General features: G+C 37.9%; 1 protein-coding gene across 2 annotated transcripts in view; it reads left to right on the top strand.

The window, feature by feature from the left end:
* The window catches only part of SLCO4C1 (solute carrier organic anion transporter family member 4C1), a 71567-nt gene that overhangs the window by 42772 nt on the left and 20803 nt on the right, over positions 1 to 7992 (top strand). The window lies entirely within an intron of this gene.

Genomic DNA, 7992 nt, shown 5'->3' with positions numbered 1-7992 from the left:
TGATGGACTTGGGGCCCTTGTCAAAGATCAGGTGACTGTAGGGGGATGGATTTACATCTGGGTTCTCAATTCTGTTCCATTGGTCAATGTGTCTGTCATTGTACCAGTACCAGGCTGTTTTGACTACTGTAGCTGTATAGTAGGTTCTGAGGTCAGGTAGTGCAAGTCCTTCTACTTTATTCTTCTTCTTCAATAGTACTTTATTTATCCGGGGCTTTTTCCCTTTCCATATAAAGTTAATGATTTGTTTTTCCATCTCTTTAAAGAATGCTGTTGGTATTTACATCAGAATTGCATGGTATTTGTAAATTGCTTTGGGTAGAATTGTCATTTTCACAATGGTGAGTCTACCTATCCATGAGCATGGTATGTTTTTCCATTTATGTAGATCCCTTTGGGTTTCTTTCAATAGTATTTTTTTAGTTTTCTTTGTATAGGTCTTTACATCCCTGGTTAGATTTATTCCTAAGTATTTTAATTTTTTAGGGACTATTACAAATGGTATTGTTTTCCTGATTTCGTTTTCATCATTCTTGTTATTGGTGTATAGGAATCCAACTGATTTTTGTATGTTTATCTTGTATCCTGCTGCTCTGCTGAATCTTTCTATTAGTTCCAGTAGTTTTCTCATGGAGTCTTTTGGGTTCTCCATGTATAATATCATATCATCCTCAAATAGGGACAGTTTAACTTCTTCATTACCAGTTTGGATGCCCTTTATTTCTTTTTCTTGCCTTATTGTTCTAGCTAGGACTTCCAGCACAATGTTAAATAGGAGTGGTGATAAAGAGCATTCTTGTCTTGTTCCTCTTCTCAGGGGGAATGTTTTCAGCCTCCCTCCATTAAGAATGATGTTGGCTGTTGGTTTTGCATAGATTCCCTTTATTACGTTGAGAAATTTCCCTTCTATACCTATTTTATTGAAAGCTTTATTAGGAATGGGTGTTGGACTTTGTCGAATGCCTTTTCTGCCTCAGTTGAGATGGTCATGTGATTCTTTTTTTTTCCTTTTATTTATGTGGTGGATTACGTTGATCAATTTTCTAATGAGCATTGAAAAGGAAGGAATACTCTCAAATTCATTGTATGAAGCCAGCATAACCCTGATTGATACCAAAACCAGGTAAAGACACCATAAAAAAAGAAAAGCACAGAGCAATATCTCTCATGAATATAAATGCAAAAATTCTCAACAAAATTCTAGCCAATAGAATTCATCATCATATCAAAAAAATAATATACCGCAACCAAGTGGGATTCATGCCACGTATGTAAGGGTGGTTCAACATTTGTATTGCTTTCTTTTCTATGTTCTGAAATAGTTTAAGTAGTACTGGTGTAAGCTCTTTTCTGAATGTTTGGTAGAATTCTCCAGCTGGGCCAGGGCTTTTTTTGGTGGGAGTTTTGTTTATTACTTTTTCAATCTCTTCTCTTGTTATGGGTCTGTTCAGATTTTCAACATCATTTTGTGTTAGTTTGGGTAGGTAGTGTGTTTCTAGAAATTTGTCCATTTCCTCTAGATTTTCAAATTTGTTGAAGTACAGTTTTTCATAATACTCTGTTATGATCCTTTTTATTTCAGTTAGGCTGTTGTAATATTCTCCATTTCATTTCTTATTTGGGTCATTTGCATCCTCTCCTGTTTTTCTTTTTGTCAGTTTGGCCAGTGGTTTGTCGATTTTGTTGATCTTTTCAAAGAACCAACTTTGGAGTTTGTTGGTTCTTTCTATTGTTTTTCTATTCTCTATTTCATTTATTTCTGTTCTGATCTTTATTATTTCCTTTCTTCTGGTGGCTGTGGGCTTTTTTTTTTTTGTTGTTGTTGTTCTCTTTCAATTTATTCGGGTTGTGTAGCTAATGTTTTTATTTTGTCTCTTTCTTTTTTAATGTGTGCATCTATTGCTATAAATTGTCTTCAGAGGACTGTGTTTGCTGTGGCCTGAAGGTTTTGGTATGATGTGTTTTCATTCTAGGAATTTTTTGATTCCGTCTCTAATTTCTTCTATTACCCAGTGGTTTTTAAGCATGGTGCTATTCAGTTTCCATGTAAATGATTTCTTTCCCTTGCTATTCCTGTTATTAATTTCTACCTTGATGGTGTTGTGGTCAGAGAAGATACTTTGTTTTATCTCTATGTTTGGGATTTTGTTGAGGGTTGCTCTGTGACTTAAGGTATGGTCTATTCTGAAGAACTTTCCATGGACATTGGTAAAGAACGTGTACTTTGCAGCTGTTGAGTGGAGCATTATATATATGTCTATGAGGTCAAGTTGGCTGATTGTGTCCTTTAGCTCTTTTGTGTCTCTGCTGAGTTTCTTTCTAGATGTTCTGTCCTTTACCAAGAATGGTGTGTTGAAGTCTCCTACTATTATTCTGGAACTGTCAATTTCTCTTTTCTGTGCTGTTAGAGTTTGTTTTATGTATTTTGGAGCCCTGTCATTGGGTGTGTAGATGTTTATTATGGTTATGTCTTCATGATGGATCATCCTTTTAATCATTATATAGTGCCCTTCTTTGTCTTTTATGGTGGATTTTGTTTTAAAGTTTATTTTGTCTGAGATTAGTATTGCCACTTCTGCTCTTTTTCGGTAGATGGTTGCTTGAATTTCCATCCTTTTGATTTTTAATGAATTTATGTCTTTGTTTCTAAGGTGTGTCTCTTGTAGACAGTATATTGATGGATCCTGTTTTCTTATCCATTCTGTCACTTTCTTTCTCTTTATGGGTGCATTTAGGCCATTTACGTTCAGTGATTATTGATAGGTGTGAATTTGTTACTGTCATTTTGTAGTGCTTTTCTTGTGGTGCTGACATTTTCTTTGTTCCTCTTACTCTTCTGTGCTAAATTTCCTTTGTGGATTTTTTAAAAAATTTCTTTTGTTTTTGTAGGTTTTATTTTTACTGAGACTTTATGCTTTTCTTCTTTATTTTGATGTGTATGTTTGTTTACTTTGTTTGTGGTTACCCTGAATTCTACCCTTAGCTTCCTAGTTTTGAACCAGTCTATTATTACTTGGTATCACCTTACCTTCCTTTCCATTAGAAAGTTCTATAGCTACACTATTTATTCCCTCTTTCATTATTCTGACATTGTTGTCATTTACAGATTAATCTCTCTGGTTCCCTGTTTTAATTCTCTTGGTTTTGGATAGTTCTTAAGAGTTCATTTCCTAGGTTGGTACCTGGCTGGTACGATCTTGTGTCCTAGATTCAAGCTGTGGCTTAATGTTGTTTGTTCTCAAACCGAAGGACTCCCTTTAATAATTCTTGTAAATTTGGTTTTTTTTTTTACATATTCCCTTAATTTCTGTTTATCTGGAAATGTCCTGATTTCCCCATCATATTTGAACAAGAGTTTTGCAGGATATATTATTCTTGGTTAGGAATTTTTGTCTTTCAAGGTTTTATATATGTCATCCCATTGGCTTCTTGCCTGCAAGGTTTCTGCCAAATAATCAGAGGTTAGTCTTATTGTTTCCCCTGTGTATGTGACTTTTTGTTTTTCTCAAGCAGCTCTCAGTATTCTTTCTTTGTCTTTGGTTTTAGGGAGTGTGTTTCTTTTGGGATCTATCCTATATGGAGTTCATTGAGCTTCTTGGATGGTCAGCTTCTCATCTTTCAGGATATTACGGAAGTTTTCTGTTAGCAATTGTTTAATGATCCTCTCTGTGTTTTCCGTTTTCTCCCCGTGTTCTGGAACTCTGATCACTTGCAAGTTTTTGCTTTTGATTGTATCCCACACAATTCTCAGGGTTTCTTCATTTTTCTTTGTTCTTTTTTCTGAGTTTTCCTCAAAGTTGTAGCCAAGTGTTTGTCTTCAATTTCCCTGATCCTCTCTTCCATGGTTTCAAACCTGTTCCTCAGCCCTTATATGACACTGTCCATTTCGGAAATCTTGTTTTTTATCTTTTGGATTTCTAATTGTTGTTTTTGTATGAATTCTCATTTTGAATTTATTTTGGCATTTTGTTCCTGTATTATTTCCATGAATTCTTCCATTTCTTTGTCTGTATTTTCCATGAATTTGTCTGTCTTTTCTGTGACTCTGTCTATTTTTTCCTCATTTTTGTCTGCTTTTTGCTTCAACTCTTGGATAGCTCTGGATATTAGAGATTTGAATTCCCTATCAGGTAGTTCTAGTGCCTTTTTTTCTACTGGAAAGTCATTTGGTGTTTTATTTTGGATGCCTACTAGAACCATCCTGTCCTGTTTTTTTTTATATGTTTTGATATTGTCTGCTGTCTTCAGGACATTCAGTAGTTATGTTCCTCATTTATTGACTGTAGATTTGTTTGTTTCATCCTGCTTTTTTGTCTTATTTGGTTATATCTGAGCAGGCAGGCTGTGCATTCTTTGTTGTTTGCTCATCTGTAGGCACAATACTTTTCACCTCCTTGTCCAATGGACAGGGCCAGTTGTGCTCAGCTATAGCACAGCAGGGCAGGTCTAGATGAAGTGGAGGGGCAAAAGTATTGTGGCATGTACTAGGTCCCATAAGGTGGGCTGGGAATCAGTGCAGGGCAGGTTCCGGTAAGCCGTGCCTATGCATCTCGGAGGTGTGATGTTCAACGCATGGTGCTAATAGGCAGGAAGGTGTGGAAAGGTCGTGATGTGTGGAGCTAAGATGAGTATGGGAAAGAAGAGAGAGAGCAGAGAAACAGGAGCCATAAACAAACAAAACACACACACACACACACAAACACGCAAGAAACAAAAAAAAGTGCTAAGGGAGCTTGCCATTGGAGTGGAATGATGAGAGACCAGGAAATGGAGAAAAACAAAATAGAAAAAAAAAAAGCAAAGCCCCCAGGGAGCCTCAAGAGATAAAAGGAAAGGGAAGCAAGCAGAGAGTTGGGGGTCTCATACCACCAAGAAAGAAGCACCGGGAGCAGAGCGTGTCCTTTGGACCCAGGGTTCCTGTGCCACGAAGCTCCTAGTCCAGGGGAAGATTGATGACAAGAACTTTCCTCCAGAGCCAACAGAGAGAGAAAGTCTTCCCCTGGAGCTGACACCCTGAATTCGGACTTGTAGCCTACTAGACTGTGAGAAAATTCTGTTGTTAAAGCCATCCACTTGTGGTATTTCTGTTATAGCAGCCTTAGATAACCTAGACAGAAAGAAAGAGAGGAAAAAAAAAAAGAAATGCCCCCAGGAATCCCCCTGACGTGGCTACACAGACCGGGGAAGTGGCGCCCAAGCCAGGCAGTACAGCCCAGCTAGAAGTGGCTCCCAAGCCTTGGGGGGGGGGGGGAATAAAAGCAAACAAGACAAAACAAACAAACAAAACAAAACAAAAAGAAACAAAACAAACAAAAAGAACAACAAACAAAAAGAAAAAAGGCCCCAGAGATCCCACCAGCGTGGTGGCGTAAGCCAGAGAAGCAGTTCCCTAGCCAAGTGGAACTTCACAGCCTTTCAAGAAGAAGCAAAGGTGGCACACAGAGCCAGATGTTTGAGAGAAAGGAGAGGGAGGTGGTGAGAGGCAGGAAAGAAACCAAAAGAATTGGAAAAAAGCAACACTAGCAACAAACAAATGGCACTGATGGAGCCGGCCAGTGTGAGTGGGGTGAATCCAAGTGGCATGGACCTTGCACTTTCTGTCTGGGCAAGCAACTGCAGCCAGCTAGGAAGGGGCAGAGGTTGAGTAGGGGGGAAAAGGATGAGGGGTGTGAAAGCATATATCACTGGTTACCTGTTGTTCTGTCTCCTGCTGGGAACTCCGTGAAGCTGCTTTCCCCCCAGTCCCTGTCCACTGATCTCTGACAGGAATCCAAGATGGTGAATCTGTGCTTCATTAGCTGATGAGGGACCTCCGCTCCATATCTCTCCTCGCTCTCTGTTCTCTGTCAGTTTCTTAGTCCATTCAGTTCTTGGTTGAGTTCTTTATCTCTTCATTTGATGCTTAGTGTACCAGGATTGACGTTTGTCTCTATTTTAGTTAGTTTTTCAGATCTTTGTTCTGGAGGGACGGCGTGGTGCTTCTGTCTATAGCATCATGTTGGCTCCACCTCTCCATCTATGAAATGTCTCTTAATACAGCATTTTATTGGTGGTTTTTCACAAATAAGATACCACCTAAGTATACTTGAATGCCTGAATGATATATACTGGACTAGATAAATACTTTTAGATTATACTCCTTTAATCTCAGTAATTTGAAGATGTTGTTTTGCTCTTTTCTAGTTAATGGTGTTGCAGTTGAGATGTTCCATGTCAGTGTGATTCTTATTCTTTCTGTCTGGAAGCTTGTAAATTTTTTCATTTGTCTTTGATTTCAGGGAATTCACTAGATAATGCCTAAGTATGTGTCTTTTTTTTTTTTGTTAATCCTTCCTGGAAATTCATGATCCTTTTTAATCTGAAGATTTAAGTATTTTTCACTACTACTATTTTTTTAAAAAAAAATTTATCTTTTCCTTCATGTACTTTTTCTCCTTTTATCATATCACTCCTGTTATTCTTATATTTGATCACCTGGCTCTGACTTCAAAATCTATTATCTTGCCCATTTGTGACTCCTTTGTGTGAATGTGTGTGCATATGCGTGTGTCTCTGTGTTTGTGTATGTATGTTTTGCATTGTTTTATGATTTTGTTTTTGCTTTTAATATTCAGAACTATAATTTTGTTTTCATTCTGTGGTTACCAAAAAACCCAAACTTGTTGCTGTTGAGTCGATTCCAACTCATAGCAATGCTATAGGACAGAATATAACTGCTCCATAGGGTTTCCTAGGCTGTAAATCTTTATGGAAGTAGGCTGCCACATCTTTCTATGGAGTGGCTAACTGCCAACCTTTTGGTTAGTAGCTGAGTGCTTAACCACTGAGCCACCAGGGCACAGTGAATTGCTATACTCCCCTCTGATAGATTAATAAGGTTCTAAGAAGTCCAACAATATAGACACTTATTTAAATTTACTTAACCATATACAATAAAACCCACAAAAGCTGGAATCTTTGTAAAGTGGAAACCTGTGAGAGAAAGAAAACTCGAATATTTTCCACTAAATAGAGAGCCATAGAAAAGAGTGACTATACCTTGTCAAAGGTGGAAAACTTGCAAGACCTGGAAATACAAGTCAGTCCTGTCGAATTCCGGCTCTCACAGGTTTCACTGTACCTACCTGCAGTACTTAACTACTAAATTAAGTACTTAGAAACCATTCTCATCTGGGCTTACAGTCAAGTTCTTCATTCACTGGACATGGAAATTCAAATAGCAACAACAGAAATTAAATAGGAAGTAGATTTATAATATAAAGATTTATAATAAAAATGGGGAAGGCAATCTTTCCAAGCAGGCCTTTCCCTCTTTCCTTGTCTCTTACATACCATGAAGATATTGAAACCCTTACTGATGAAGTCAAGATTACAGCCTTCAAAATGGATGACACTTCAACATAAAGAAAACAAAAATCCTCACAACTGGACCAATAAGCAACAACATGATAAATGGAGAAAAGATTTGAAGTTGTCAAGGATGTCATTTTACTTGGATATACAATCAACGCCCACGGAAGCAGCAGTCCGGAAACCAAATGACGCATTGCATTGGGCCAATCTGCTTCAAAAGACCACTTTAAAGTGGAAAAAAGCAAAGATGTCACTTTAAGGACTAAGGTGTGCCTGATCCAAGCCATAGTGTTTTCAATTGCCTCATATACATATGAAAGCCAGACAATGTATAAAGAAAATCAAAGAAGAATTGACTCCTTTGAATTGTGTTGGCAAATACACCGTGGATACCAAAAGAAAGAACAAATATGTCTTGGAAGAAGTACAGCCAGAATGCTCCTTAGAAGTGAGGATGGTGAGACTTTGTCTCACTAATTTGGACATGTTATCAGGAGGGACCAATCCCTGGAGAAGGACATCATGTTTGGTAAAGTAGAGAATCAGCGAAAAGGAGGAAGACCCTTAACGAGATGGATTGACACAGTGGCTGCCAACAATGGGCTCAAGCATAATAACGATTGTGAGGATGGCACAGGA

Source organism: Trichechus manatus, unplaced genomic scaffold (assembly GCF_000243295.1).
Source record: "Trichechus manatus latirostris isolate Lorelei unplaced genomic scaffold, TriManLat1.0 scaffold00032, whole genome shotgun sequence".
Lineage (NCBI taxonomy): Eukaryota > Metazoa > Chordata > Mammalia > Sirenia > Trichechidae > Trichechus > Trichechus manatus.
The sequence above is the reverse complement of the archived record's forward strand: the minus strand, read 5'-3'. Positions and strand labels throughout refer to the sequence as shown.